We start from the raw sequence: 15074 nt of genomic DNA, 5'->3' as shown, positions 1-15074 counted from the left end.
TGTTTTTGTTTGTTTGTTTTTTTATTTTTGGCTGTGACGGGTCTTAGTTGCGGCACGCAGGATCTTCGTTGAGGCACGCGGGATCTTTCGTTGCAGCGCGGGCTTCTCTCTAGTTGTGGCGTGTGGGTTTTCTCTTCTCTAATTGTGGTGTGCAGGCTCCAGGGCACATGGGCTTTGTAGTTTGCAGCACGCAGGCTCTCTAGTTGAGGAGCACAGTAGCTGTGGCACACGGGCTGAGTTGCCCCGCAGCATGTAGGATCTTAGTTCCCTGACCAGGGATCGAACCCACGTCCCCTGCATTGTAAGGTGGATGCTTTACCACTGGACCACCTGGGAAGTCCCTGTTTTACTTAATATCATATCATGGGCACTTCCCCAAATTATTAAATGCTCTAAAAAATCGGATTGTTGATGGTCGTATCATAATTGTTTTAACAATTTGCTTATTAATCATTTGGCCAGCTATCTTCTATTTTTCTAAATAATGGCTTAATAACTACTGTAAATAAAATTTTCATGGAGATAGTTACATAAATTCTTGTCAGGCAACTGTGTTTAAATTTCAAAGGAAGTTTTCTTTGAGTAGAAAAATAATATATCTGATCTTTTAAAAAGTTTTTTTTTTTAAAAGAAACCATTCTTTATGCAGAATTAGATCCATATAAGTTTATATGATATAAAATTGATGGGCTATGGACACTTTTTTTCCTTTTTGTCTGGATGTTAAACTCCCTAATGAGAGTAAACTGGTACCAAAACTACCTGGATGAATTTTGATATGCTGCATTTCTAGAAATATAAAAGCTACCTCTGGAACTATCTGTTAATATCTCAATTTATGTCAGGTTTCATACTCAACAGATCTGAAATATTAAACCTAATTTAGTATTTAAATGTTGATGTTTTATGTTACTTTTTACAGAAGTTTTTGGATTTGAAAGGGAAACCAAGAGCTATGCTGGGAAAAACTTTTGCCCCCACTCTAAGAAAGTGCCATTCTTTCTGAGAGGATCGCGTATTTAATTTTGTGCATGAAAATGAGTTCCCCACATGAAGGCTGCTAAATGCAGAAGACATTTGTCTATGATCTCAAAATAATGGGAAAAAACCTGAAGATATATAGGGTTATGTTTGAATATGGAGTTAAGCCTATGGTATCTGCTTTGAAATTCTCTCTCTATATTTAGGCATGAATTTCTTCAGAGGTATTCAAGCATAGTCTTTTCTTTGACTTTCTGTTTACACCCAATGCAGTCATAATTTCCCACTGAAGAAAAACTTTTCCTTTTAAAAATATTTGCCAGTGAGAAAATAAAAGAGCCTTTTCCTAACATAAAACGAAATTTTTTCACTTAGGCTGTTATAATTACCAAATACAGTTTAGAGCAGATATTTCAAAATCTTACAACTATTTTCATCAGACCAAATTTCACCTTTAACTTTTTTCCCATTATTTACATAACTTTTAAATGCATCCAGATAACAACTTGGGAAATTGTGATTTTTATATTCACACATCAAAAAAGGCATTTCTTCTACAGGGCAATGTTTCAAAGCTCTACAGTAAAGAGTACAAGACCCTTTTAATTGAGAACTCTCCAGAAGGCAAGAAAAGCTACATACTTTTAGGACTTTCCTTTTAGTATCATAGCCAAAGGAAGACAGGCAAAGAGAAATTACCTATGCTTCTAGAGAGCGGTGACCAGGGTGAAGGATTTGTTTTTTATAGGACCCAGGCCAGACCCTGGTGCAGGTGGGTGCTTTCCTAACAGAATCTGCCTGGTGGAATGAGCAGCACAGTAAAATCCTCCACTCTCCATCTGTGGATGTCTGTCATTTGGGGACGACGACCAGCGCTATATTTTCTTAACCCAATATGGACAGAGAACATGTTTGGATTGTATTGTGACACCCCCTTCTCTATCAAAAAGGTCCAAGAGGGGAAGGGGGTGGGGTCTGGCTTTTTAAGGATGGGTCTAATGCGTTCAGCTGTTATCACACTTTGCTGATTGTAATCACTCATTTTATGGTTTCTTTTCCAGCTGCTCCAAAAATTCACTGCAATGTCTTCTAGGTTTATTTTTATTATCCTGTAATTCAAAGATCTAAGAGAGAAGAGTTGAAATAGAAATCCATGTCCTGATTCCCTCCCCATTTTTTCTCATGGGGAAGAAGGGATTTAAGATTTGGACACATTCCTCAAAATTCTTTCTGGAGAAATGTGTTCTTTTCTGTAGAGAAGGAGCCAGCTTGGAGAACATCCACAGGCTTATTCAACTGATGGGGGAATTGGGAAAAGATCCTATGTAAACATACCAAAATGTTTAAATTTTAAAAATTAATTCATTCTTCGGAGCATTTATAATTAAAATGTTTCCTTTTTGAGAGTGGTAGCAAAAAAGTAGTACTCTGTTGACATCTTAGGATTTCTAGATTCCTGAAATAAAGTATTTTCTCTAAACACTGTTTTTCTAAAACTTATTTAGTGAAGGTTAAAAGTGTATAACTCTGTACGCTGCAGATCACTTTCATACTTAGGGAAGCTAGAAGACGGCGGGGGGATCCCCACATGTACTGTCTCTGAAAATATCTTGACTTAAATTTTAAATTTGACTTATTTCAGGGAAAGTATAAGGTGTCAGGTTTCTTCGTTTTCTCTTATCAGCTTAGTCCTCCGAAGAGTCAGATCTGAGAAATGATTCAGCTAGAATTATAAGTTACCATTTCTACATTTTGCACTATGTAGCAGACATTTCCACTACTTAGCCATCTTTTCAGTCATTTTTAAGTCCTTTAAGAGCCCATACAAAGGAAAACCCCGAAACCAAAAACAAAGAAACTGCTTGTAAATCAGAAAGACCCAGTTTCTTGATTTCAGTGAGGGGGAGTTTTACTGTCCGTCTGCTGTCACCACAGCTGTCAGCAAGATGCCTTAAACATCCTAATTGTCACCAGGGATCAGATTGTTCCTTAACTAATTGTTTAGATCGGCTAATCTACATCCATCATCTGCAAAGGGCAGGCAGTCCCAAGCATCCTGTAATTTAGATAAAACTCCTATCCTGGGTGTAAACACAGTTCTTTGGGTGACCAAGGGTCAGAGGACCAGAGAGCCTACCTGCGGGTGAAACAAGAGTGTGAACTGTAAACTGAGGACTGGGTGAGCCTCCAAGCTTACAAGCCCAGATCAGCTGCACGTGTCCCACTGGAACAACTTCGAATCAGTAGAAGGTTCTGTTTCATTGATCTCAATATACCAAGAACCCAAACAGAGCAGACAGCCAAGATCACTGCCTCAACCAGCTCGTGTATCTGCACTTGTATGGGTTTGGGGATTCTCTTTATGACACAGTTGTGCTGCTGTATTTCCAAGTTATTGCCAAGCTTTTCTTAAGTTAAATTTCTGAAAACGTGTAGTGTGATGTAAATGTAAATTATATATGTAATACACACATTTCATATTAGAATGTAGTCTCCCTTCCCAGAACCACCACATTAGTCAGCTCTTCAAAACAACTAGTTTAATTCATTATTTAAGACTGTGGAATAGTTTTTCTTGTATTCATCTGTTCATTTTTCCATTCAATAAAAATTTATTTCAAACTCATACGAGGCAGGAAAGAAAGTTTTCATGTCTCAGAAATGCAAACCCTTTAGAAAGGAGCCATCACCTTACATTTACATGGTTCTTACTTCAAAGTGCTTTCAAAAGAACTAAAGAATCAATTTAAAATTTAAAAATAAAAGCAACCAAGTTCTTGCCCTCAATTTACTGAGCAGAAGTGAATAGGGAGAGAAAGACAAATCTATGATAAAGGATAAACAAACAAATTAGCCTTTCCAAAAGAACCATTCCTTGAGATGCTTTAAGAAAAGGGGTCCAGAGACTTTTTTTAAATGAAAATTTGGAAAACTCACCACACACTCTTTCATTCATACTTAACACACGTTCTATTAATTTTGCAATAAAGAACCTTATTAATTTTGTTTAGCCGGTGCTACCCTCATTTGCTTGGATTTATTTTTGTAATCTTATACCTATTAATAGCTTATAGAACAAGGATGCTATAGAATAGACTCTGGAAAAATAGTAAAATAAGAACAGTTGCTAAATAATAAGAATAACCAGCATTTGTTGTGGCTAACTTATTTACCAGGCATTATTTTAAACATTTTACATGTATTAACTCATTTAAACACCATAACAACCCTATGATATAGGTACTCTTATTATTCCCATTTTGTAGCAAAACTGATTCACAGGTTAATTAATTTACCCAAGATCACAGATTGTTCTAGTGTATTAGCGAATAGTTAGGCGAACTCCAGAAAACTTTTTAGAGGAAACAGGCTGTGAAATGGGAATGAAAGGCAGGTAGGAGACTGGAGAGGGTTTGTAGTTCCACAGAGGCAGACGGACAAGGAGCATAGATGCTGGAGACTTACATAAAATCTATTGGGGGGAAGCAGAGACCCAGCCTGGGGCAGGGGAGAAAAGAGAGCAAGAGGGCAGGTGGGGATTGGGTACCCCAAGGCAGCTGAAGGCAGCCATGAGCAGCCATGGGGGAGCTTCTAGCTTTTAGCAACTTGATTTCATCACTTTCACCTATTACATTGATTAAAAGAACTTGGCAATCAGTAGACTCTTCCCTGCCTGCCACTCCAGCTATTTTTCAAGAATTTTCCTTTCTGATTACAAAGTAGTATGTACTTATTGTAGAAAATATGAAACATATAAAACACACATACATGGAAATAAGAAAATAAACACATTTATAATTCCACCGTCCAGAGATGTATATATACATCACCATTTTATTGAGTGCAACAAATTGAATTTATTTATTTAACGGATCTGCTATTGATAACAGGTAGATTCTTCCCATTTTTTTGCTCTTCCTTACAATGCTTCAATGGAAATACTTCCCAATTAATATTTTCCCCATTCGAGATTATTTCTTTATTATAATTTCATGTTAACTGACTCATTAAAACAGTATGCGTAAATTTTAGTTTTACATATGGAGCTTATATAAATCCTGGTGGTTCTAATGGATTTGAATGTTCACAAAATTGGCTGTGTTATAGTGATATATAAATGGGAAATTTTCTGGTTATAGAAATGTGTAAACTGGATCCAATTCTAGAAGAGAGTTGGTGACCAATATTAGCTCTATTATCTTCTACCTAAAGAATGGCATGTACTCTTTTGTACTAATATGAACATAAAATGGATTATACAAGATTTCTACTAATCCAAATAGTCCCTTCGAATTGTTTAAAAAAAAAAACAGTATGTGTACACATGAATATATAATTGTACATACACTTTTTTTTTTTAATTTTTATTTATTATTTATTTATTATGTTTATTTTTGGCTGTGTTGGGTCTTCGTTTCTGTGTGAGGGCTTTCTCCAGTTGCGGCGAGTGGGGGCCACTCTTCATCGCAGTGCGCGGGCCTCTCACTATCGCGGCCTCTCTTGTTGCGGAGCAGAGGCTCCAGACGCTCAGGCTCAGTAGTTGTGGCTCACGGGCCCCGTTGCTCCGCGGCATGTGGGATCTTCCCAGACCAAGGCTCGAACCCGTGTCCCCTGCATTGGCAGGCAGATTCTCAACCACTGCGCCACCAGGGAAGCCCTGTACATACACTTTTTAAAATGATTTTTATACCTAGTGCTAAATGCCCTCCATAGATTGTACCATTTTATCCCCCTCGCAGCAAAGAATGAGAAAGCCATTTCCCCACACACCAAACCACACAGGTACAGACATTGCTATACTTCCAGACTTTTGATTTACAAGCTTTCATGGAGAGGATGCCTCAGACCAAGGGCAGGTCACCTCTGCTTGCCACCAACAGATGGCGTCGGCTGCCACTTGGATGTTGTCATGGGCATTTAGGAATGGATTAATTTAAAGCAGTCTTTTAGAAGTTAACCTTTAAAAATCATTATCAATTTGATAAGCAGAAGTGGTATGCTGTTGTTTAGATTTAGATTTCTTTGGGTATTAAGAAAACTGAACAGATTTTCGTATGTCCACCTGTATTCTGTAAATTGTCTTGTCACTTCTTTTGCTAATTCTTTTTCTACTGTGGTGTTCACTTTTTTCATATTATTTAAAAATCATTCCAGGTATTCATTTGCCTTCTAATGTATAGTTTTTTAATTGGATAAAGGAAAGGGGAGAGATACAGAAGTTTTAAATGTTTGTATAGACATTTCTATTTTATTTCTTATAATTAGTTTGTTTTCATCTTTATGCTTAAAAAGGCCCTCTTCACCTCAATATCAGAAAAATATTCCTCTACATTTTCTTTTCTTTTTTTTTTTTTTAAATTAACTCTCTGATACATCTGGTATTTATTTCAATGTAAGAGGTCAGGAGAAATTTAACATTATCTTTTCCAAAGAGCTAACAAATTCTTTCTGTACCATTTTTAAGTAATCCCACTTTTCTGTAATGATTAGAAATACCAACCTTAGCCTATAATGAAATCTGATATCTACTTCGGTCTGTTTCAGACCTTTCTATTACATCCCATTAAAATACATTTAATTACTAGAGGCACTTGGATTCAGTAATACTCCTCAATATATTGTCGTACCAGTGGACCTCAACATTTTATCTCTTTTTGTTTTCACTCTTTTAAAATATTTTATTGGTTTTGCTTTTTAAACTACTACATGAACACATGCTTCTTATACAAAATTAAACAACAGAGCATGGTGTAAAGATTAAGCTAATGATTTCCCCCTCCTCCTTCTAGTCTTACTCTCCTGAGAAAACAAGGCTTATAGTTTGATGAATAACGTTTTGCACTTTGGTCTGTGTTCTTATGACAAAACAGAAATAATAAATAATAATAACGAAATGTCTATTAAGTGCAAGGCGTTGTTTTAAGCACTCTACCTGAATTATTTCATTTGTTTATTATAACAAATGTATGAGGTAGATATTATCATCATCAATATACGGATGAGTAAGCTGAGTCAGGAGATGTCTAAATAATTTGCTCAAGTCACATAGTAAGTGGTGGCACCAGCTTCAAAGCCAAGCAGGCTGGATCTAGAGTCCAAGTTCTGCCTCATCCTTTAGCTTCTTCCTTTCCCTTTCCTCCTCCTGCTCTGGCTTATCCTATATACATTGCTTTAAAACCTACCTTCTTTCACTTGTGTTATTCTTTCTGTCTTAATACACACGAATACATCACTTTTTAGATACATCTGCATGTCAGATAGCTGTGTAGTACTGGATGGCATAGTAAAACATAATTTAATAAGTCATTCTCCTTGTGATAGACATTCAGGTTGTTCTTATCTCCTGACCCCTACCCAGCATTGCTGCTATTAACATTTCTGTACACAAATTCTTTCCTGCTGGTCATTTTATTTCTGGCAAACAGTTTCTCATAAGTGGTAAATGCTGTGTCTAAGGGCGCAGTGATTTGATTTTAATAGATACTACCAGATTATTTTTTGCATTGTGTATACTAAATAATACTCCCACATATGAAGCTTTCCCACAAACCCTCCTTTCACTCTTTCTTTCTCATTGAAGCCACACAGCGCGCCCAGCACTGTTCCCAGCTCCGGGATGCGATCGTGGACACAGCAGACCCTGTTCCTGTTCTCAAGTGGCAACACCTTTGGCTCACACAGGGTGGACACGGCCACCCCCCAGCCCCCTTCTCAATTTCCCAAAAGCACCACGACATAACACAACAGAGAGCACACTGCAGGAAACAATCTAACATTGAGTGCGAGATATCTCAGTTCTTACCCTGCCCTGGCCTTCCATGCTGCTGTCTGTAGAATCCTCCCTCTCCCAGACTCCTCCACGGCATCTCCAGGACCTCCCACCTCATGAGTCTCCAGGGAACGACTGACTTTCCAAATGAAGGACGATTTACCTTTCTCTCTGTTCATGGCTTTCCTTTCAGAACCCACCCAGGGGACCTCCTTTCAATAAGAACATAACAACAAATATGGTTCCCTCCCTCCCTCCTACCCTTCGTTCCTCCCTTCTTTCCTTTTAAAATGAGGGAGAGTTTCTTTCCAAAGAGTCATTCTTAATACATTCTAGGGCTCCAGCTCAAACGGCAACTAAAGAAATTTTATTCTCATTCTATCAGTTGTATTGCCCAGGATTGCACTGAAAGCTGGTACAGACTGGGATTCAAAAGGGGTCTCCTGTGCCGGGTCCACTCTGTCTTCATTATCTCAGAGTGTCATATTTACTCTGACTTGGGCCAATAATCTTATTAACTAATGATAACTAATCTAAGCTGTTCATTTAGCATCGTAGAATATGAAAAAGGATTCACCTGTTCTTTAAAAGCAGCTGCAGATAAAGCCATTTTGCTTTCCTTAATCTGGCGGGGTGATGGGAGTGGGGCGTGCAGGTGGAGGGAGCTTTTCCCCTGTAAAGAATGGCCTGTCTAAACAGGCTGTACACATCCTTTAAGACCCAGGTCAGATGTCCCTGTTTCTATGAAGCCTTTTATGCCTCCACTAGCTCATATGTTTCGTCCTCTGTGTTCTCATCGCACATGATTCCTTCTTTTATTTTGGCCCTTGCCACAAAATCTTAGTTACCTTTTGATTTGTCCCTACCCTGCCCTCACCCCCCATCAGATTATAGCTCCCTGAGGGCAAGGACATTTCTCAATCATCTTTGAAGTCTGGAACCTAGAATGTGCTTGGCTTGTGGTAAGTACAACCACTGTCTTTTGAGCGAATGGTGGATGGATGAACGGATGAACAGTCATTATTTTCCCTAACCACCCCATGACATCAATGTAGAGATTATTAAAATGGAGCAGCTATGTGTCTCCTTATGTGTTTTTTATTTCGTCACATAAATAATAAAGAGCTGTGTTAAAATATTAGTGCACTTACAGTTCAGTGAATGACCCGGTCATTCACTGAATGACCTTTCAGTGGTCCTATGGACCTAGGTCCTTTCATGGTCTTATGGACAGGGAAACCCACCATATCCATCCTACCTGAGATACAATATCCCAGCATCCCCGCTTCTAAACAGTTACGTTCAGCTGTGACTTGGCAATGCTTTTATTAGTGAGGAGGTTTTTCTCCAAGCACTGTGGATTTGGGGGACTAAGTCTTGAAATAAATTGGACTAAGCCTTGAAAAAAATATTGGAAGTCTTGAAAGAAGCCCTTACATGGGACGGCTTTTCTCTGCCATGCAAAACTAGGAAGTAAGTAGGCTTTAATCTCAACACTTCCGGTATTTTCAGCGCTTTCAACATTCCTATTTGCATCATCTCCTCTTTAGCATCAGAGAGGCAGTGTTGCTCAGTGGTAAAGACCATAAATCCTCAAGCCAGGCTGGTGGGTTTGAATTCCCATTTACTCCCTCGGGAAAGGATTTCCTGCAAGTTGCTGAAACACGCAGCTTCAGGGGCACCATTCACATAGAACACAGCCTCAGATGATGCCTGGAGGGCTTTTTTAGATCACTTAAACCTAGCCAGTAGAATTCATTAAATAAGCAAATATCATTTTTGTCATCCCAAACTTCTATTAGTAGATGTTATTAACACCACCTCAAAGATGGAGAAATTGTGGTCCAAGGAGTTTAAATGGTTAGTTCAAAGTTAAACAGGAAGTCAGAAGCAGACTGCTAATGTCCTAATATCCAGACTCCCAGGCTGTGGCATTTATTTCCACCTGTACTCTGATGTGCACCCCTTTGCAAGGATATGTAGCCTGTTTTATTTTGTTCCTTTTGTTTGTTTGTTTTTTGCTTTTCTGGAGATGGCTTTTAATACTGAGCATGGAACAGGAATTTACAACAACTCATACCAAAGCAAAACCAATACTGCAGCAGCCAAACACCAATTTAGGATTTTGAGGCTGGTTACTACGATATTCAACAACAAACTCTTCTAGCCTCTAGTCTCCACCCTCACCCCCTTCCATATGCCTTGTCTGGTCCGTGTATCATTACTAATTATAAGTCCCTTGAGGACAGGGACTGCACCTTATTCATCTTTGAATACACCAGGGGCTTACAGTAGTGTTTTATATATAGTAGATACCCAATAAATATTTGTTATTAGCATAAATAGCTTAATCTCTAAGAAAAATTCATAATTTCATTATTTTCTGCTTTCAATTTGTAAGGACTTTTATAGAGTGGACGTTTTTATCATAAGGTAGTATTTAAAGGGCTAGTATAGCAATTGTTTTATTCAGATAGTTCCTGACCTGTACTAACTGAATAAAGAAATTTGTAGTTGAGGTTCCTAAAAAACTAAATCAGTCTGAGGCTAATGCAAAATCCAACTATCATCTTGCATGATGAGCAAGTTTGCATTGCTTTAGCCTTAGTATTGTCCAAGGAAGGGAGGGAAGCCTGGTAATTTGGGTGAAGGAGGTGTGTACTCTTGCTGAAAAATAAAAATATCTCATAATTGTTGATGATGAGTCTTTGAATTCATGCTGCTACAGAGCTTACCATATGAAATTATCCAGGTAGGTGAAAATCAAATTCATGTCTCAGAATAACAGCTAGGGTTAGAATGAGTTCTCATATCACGCATTCCAGTCAACATTTTCATAACTAAAATTAATGTAAATTAAGATCTGCAAATCTACTAAAGTTACAACTTTCATATCTATGAGGCTATATTTTAACAGCTATATTTCAATAAAGCACTACTTTTGGCTGATTTATCTCAGATAAAATAATTTGGTCATAAAAGAAATCCTTTATGGAATAAAAAATTCTTCTCTTCCTTAATTAAAATATCATGCATACATTATAATGTCCAAATGCATCAGGATATTCTCAATAGCTGCCTTTCTGAGCACATTTATGGCTGCAAAGATTTGCACATTTCTTCTTTTTACAGTCAATGTGCTTCCCATGCAAGCCAGCAGACATCCTCTGCTGGCAGTCATCAATTCTTGCAATTTCTCTTTAATGTTAAGTCCTACAAGCTGTTGGGAATAAATAATCATGCCTATTTCTTGGCATGAAAATGTCCATTCATTCACCAAATATTCAATTTCACTTCCACCATTAGCAGATTTTCTTTGTGAGTAAAAAGGTAGCTTCCATGTCTCCTCAACTTCAGCTGCATCCCAGCTGTGTTTATTAAACAGAGATTTCACATTGTCTGCCCTTTTGTTTTCTGTTCCATCGTTTCCCCCATCTGGCTTTTTTCCCCCATATCCTAGTGAATATATCCATATTTTTACTGACAGTAGGTTTTTTTTTTTTTTTTTGATATCTTTCCCTGATGATAGCAGTTAACATTCCTTTAAAAGCTTACATTTCACCTCTGTTCCCCTGTTCACATTTCAACTACGTGAAATTGGGTGATTTGAAACAATTTTAGCAGCTTCTCACTCAAACATAATCCCTTATGACTTGTGATGGTTTTGAATTCTTGGCAACCATTTTCTGTGCCACTTAGAGTCTCTGTAAAGGAAGGATTATTAAGAATTACAAGTACAGAGGCAGTGCCTTAAAGAACAAAGAAGACACATTTTATTTCAAGAAAAATAAAGTGGAATTTCACAGCCACTCACCCAGGTTTCCCTATTTCCCCAGGTGGAAATAGAATGGGGGTAGAGAAAACACAGCCCAACATTTGAGGAGAAGTAGAGCGCAGGAACGTTCCTGGGTTAGCACTTATTTTTTTGAGAATGCAAAGATATTAATCTCCAAACGTTTCTGCCACTAGTTGTAAGGTTTGCAATCTTATTTTTTTTTAGCTCTTGCAATTAAAAGAATAAATCAAATTCTCTCTCTCTTTGTATATTACCCCAAAAGTCAAGTTTAATCATAAGTAAGGAAAGAACTTTGATTCTTTTGTGCAAACAAGATAGAGTTACATAAATATATTTCATAGAATTTAAAAGTCATTAATTATTATTCAAAATCAAATAATATTTCTTTAAAAGTTGTTAAACAGAAAATGGCCATTCATTTGTAAAAAGTCATGTGGACAAATCTACTCCAAAAGAAATAATTAAAATTAACTATTAATTCCAAATTTAATCCTGTAATTTTTCTTTTTTTTTTTACATTTTCTAATCACAAAAAAATTATATTGGTCTTTAGCATGGTGCATTGGTTAAGAGACCGAAGCCAGATGACCTAGGTTCAAATCCTAGCTCAGTCACTTCTCAGATGCTTGACTTTGGACAAATTATTCACCCTTTCTCGCCTTCAGTTTCCTTTTCTGAAAATGCAGCTGATAATAACAGTACTTACTTTATAGGGTTGGCTTAAGGATGAAATTTGTTAACACAGGTTAACATCTTAAAACAATGTCTGGCACAGGGAGTTTTCTGTCATTGTAGGCTGTCATTAGTGGTTATAGTTAAAGCATTTATCAATCTGGTGCAGGGGTTATGTAGGTTAGGGATTAATGGACTTCTATATCAGTCCAGCTAAAAAAAATTTCTATTCTCAACCAAAAAGCATTTGCTGAACCCCAACTATGCTTTTAGTGCTGTAAGATAGAGAGATGGATAACTGATTTATCTAGAAATTAAACCAAAGTTTAGGCATGCATAGATTTAATGAATAGCAAATAAAGAAGAAAACAAAGAAGTAGAACAAATGGAAAAAAGTGTCTTTGTGAGCAAAAAAAAAAATCAACTAATTTATCCTAAAGAGTGAAAGAAATGAAATAAAGATTATGTTCATAGTGCTGTCATTGGTTAGTTTAGTGATATGAACAAAAACAGTACTCTGATTGGTCCTAGGGAAGGTGAGCTATTTTGAAGAAAGTCAAAAAGTCAGAGAGATAGAAGAACAACATACAACAAAGAAATTTGGGGTGAGGGGAATGCCCTGTAGATGGAGAGTCTGGTTTGGATATACTTCTTTGGCTTGAGTTTAGAATTCTCTCTGACATATTTCAAAGTTTGTTCTCAGCCTTACGCACTGTGCCTGCTAGTAAAGGACTCTCCCCATCTCCCAGGTGCTTGCCTTTTAGGGGAGGGAGCAGAAGCAGGGGCAGCTGGTGGACTTGTTAGTGGGAACCATTGTACAGTGAGTAGGGCAGCAGAGAGCCAGGGACGAAGAGGAGGGAAAACAGCTTCCTTGATTACAAAGATCCCTTAATAAGAGAAGCCCTATGAAGCCACTTCTTAGGTTTCTATTTATCATCTCTTTGTATCATATTTGCATTCCTTGAATCTCAATTACTTCATCTGTAAAATGGGTACATTTGATCAGGAAATCTCTATTCAACATTTGCGTTTCTGAAAATCCATTTTTAGAAACCTAGTGTTATCGCATGTATGGTTGGATTCAAGTCATCAAGAAAAGGTCTAATTTTGGTGGTTGCATGCTGTAGGGTATACAGAAGTCAAATTATACTGTTGTACACATGAACATACCTAATGTTATAAACCAATGTTACCTCAATAAAAAAAGGTCTAATTATCTTCTACTTTTTTAAAATAAACAACTGTTGAATGCTGGCTTCCCAAAACGTTGCCAGAACAATCTGTGGATAAGGAAAAGCTAAGTTTATTGCTTACCATATTGGGATAGCATATCCCAAGAGCATCACTCACCAGCATCTCAGAGAAGTGAGGATGAAGCTGGGATCTTTACAGACATTTTGAAGTCTGGTTTAGTGTGTGAAGTGGGGCTGGGGTACAGTTGGGTAAGGATCATAATATTAGTTTGGTGGACACAGCAAGGCAAGGGTTTTGAGCCAAGGGGTTCAAAGTGTCAATTTGCCGTAGTCTTCCAAATGTTTCTCTCTGGAGCTGTCACCCTAGGCTCTCGATCGAATCCTTACCTCTCCCCCTCTCAATGGATGACCTGATTTCCTACTTTCCTGGGACCAGGCCACCAGGCATATATATTCCTTGAATTCTTCTTTGTCCATCAAAAAGTTGTTCTTGATTTCATCCATTCTTTTCTCTTTACCCCGTCTTAGAGAACAATGCATTCTTCTCTTAAAACTATCTATAACTTAGTCTTGTTTCCTCTTCATAGCCATTCACCCATTAGTCATCTGCTCTTTCTTACATGTAAATCTTCTCATTCCTCATGATTCCTTTCTCTTGGCCTAAAAACATGATTTCAAGCCATGGTCTTCAAGCCATGGCAGGCTTCAAGCCATGGTCTTCTCCTGTTTTTTCTCTTCTGCCTGAGTCTCTATCCCTTGCTTCCTTGACAAGTCCTGACAGCCTTGATGGGGACTTGGAAAAAGAAAAGCTCTCCTTCCACCCCAAATCCCTCTGTAGTTATCATCTTCTCACTCTCCTATCCTTTCCTTCTTCGCCAGGGTTTTAGAAAGTGTAGCTGAGGCTGCTTGTCTGCACTTTCTCATTCCCATTTACTTTCTATTTCACTGTAATCTAATGGCCTTAGGAAGGTTACAAGTGATTTCCTAAGTGCCAATTTCAAGGGAAAATTCAAATTCCTTATTTTTGTGGCATTTCACACTGCTGACCACTCCCTTTTCATTGAGAAACATATTTCTTTGGCTTCTGATATCAACCCTTCTTGATTGTTTTCTGAAACTCCAAAACTTTTCACTCTCTCTAATTGGTTCCTTTTTCTACCTCTGCTCTTTAAATGTTACCATTATTTGAGGTTTGGTACTTGGTTCCTCACTTTTATCACAATATCTGTTCTCATGGGATGATTTTAACCATTATCACTTACCCGTGGGTAATTTCCTAAATTAAAATAAAAAAATTTCCAGCATGACCCTCTCTTTAGTTTCAGATACGCAGTTACCTGTTAAACATTTCCACTTGGATCAAATTTATTATTTGCAAAATGAATTTGTTACATTTTTTATGAAAGCTCTTCTTTCTTTCCTTGACTCTATTAATGGAACCACTATCCACTCTCCAGTGTTTCCCCAACCCCAACTTCCCAGATGATAAGCATCACTGGCAAACTTGTTAACCGGATTACAAGTCCTCCCACCTAGAAATTCTGATTCAGTTGACTGCGGTGGGTAGCTAGGAAAGCATAGATAGGACTGAGCATCATTCTTGCCCTTTCCATCTGCTTCACTCCTACACCACCCATTTGGTCACTGGGATCTGTCCACTGTA

This window comes from Balaenoptera physalus (assembly GCF_965194825.1).
Source record: "Balaenoptera physalus genome assembly, chromosome: 9".
In the NCBI taxonomy this organism is placed as follows: domain Eukaryota; kingdom Metazoa; phylum Chordata; class Mammalia; order Artiodactyla; family Balaenopteridae; genus Balaenoptera; species Balaenoptera physalus.
This window is presented reverse-complemented; position numbering follows the sequence as displayed.